This window comes from Chrysochloris asiatica, unplaced genomic scaffold (genome assembly GCF_000296735.1).
Source record: "Chrysochloris asiatica unplaced genomic scaffold, ChrAsi1.0 scaffold00041, whole genome shotgun sequence".
Taxonomy (NCBI): domain Eukaryota; kingdom Metazoa; phylum Chordata; class Mammalia; order Afrosoricida; family Chrysochloridae; genus Chrysochloris; species Chrysochloris asiatica.
In genome coordinates, this window is record NW_006408559.1 from 16,742,467 (window position 1) to 16,743,598 (window position 1,132).

The following is a 1,132-nucleotide window of genomic DNA, read 5'->3' on the forward strand; positions in this document are numbered from 1 at the left end:
AAAAAAAAAGCTATATAGCTATGTTTGTATATACAAAGATTTTTCTAAATATGTTTAGAAACTATCATATTTACGTATATGTTGTATTATGCTTAAAACTCCAAAAGGAAAGAGGAAGAGGGAAAGCATAGAAAAGTTTTTCTCTCACAAAATCATCAGCCATAGATTTGCATTCAGACTTTTGTACACTAGATTCTATTAGGAAAATCAAGAAACAACACTCATGCTTGAGAAAGAGTAGACCAAAAGACCCAGGTTCTGTTGAAGAAACCCAGTAGAGGTGAATAAGATAGGGATGGTCGTCTAGCTGGTCTGTGGAGTAGTAATGATCACAAAAACAAACTATTTTGCTAAGTAATTGCAGAAGGAGTGAATTTAAAACGGTAAACTAGTCAGACACTCCATGTAGACCTTTTACAACAAAGACCTAGGAAACCAGGTGAAACAGATAGGGATGATAACCTGAGCTTCATGTGAAAGGTTGAAGAAAAGGACCGAACACGTATTGGAAGAAGAAAATGAATTAAAACAATGAACGAGGAGAGCAATGTAGTGGAGGTCCCTTCCCAGCCCTCCTGGCACAACCTGGCTACTCTGAATCAGGCAGGCAACTTCATGGAATCCCCAATTCCAGAGAGACACAGTGTAGACAAATCTGGAGTGAACCAAGATGAACAGAACACGAGCTAGACTGAGGGCCACAACGTGCACAAAGGTGGAGGAGAACTCTAGAGATTCAGGCCACCACAGAGCAGGGATTTGTTGTTGTTAAGTGCCATTGAGTTGGTTCGGATTCATAGCGACCCTGTTTCCCAAGAGCAGCTGGTGAGTTTGAAAGCACCCACCTTGTAGTTCAAATGGACCTTTTGAGTGCTTATCCTTCGGCGCCACACAGAGCAGGAAGGAGTCAACAAATGGGGATCGAACCGCTCACACTGGTGCCCCTGCTCATTTGAGTGTGCGGGCCACCTGTGGGGTGGTGGGATGGTGGTTACAGATGCTGGACTCTGGGCAGACCCACCCCTCTTGCATTGAGCGGAAGAGGGACTAGATAACTGGCTGCATTGGCCCAGAAGGACAGCGGCTCCCACATCCATGACCTGTGATTAAAGAAGTGCATTTTCCGTCGTTG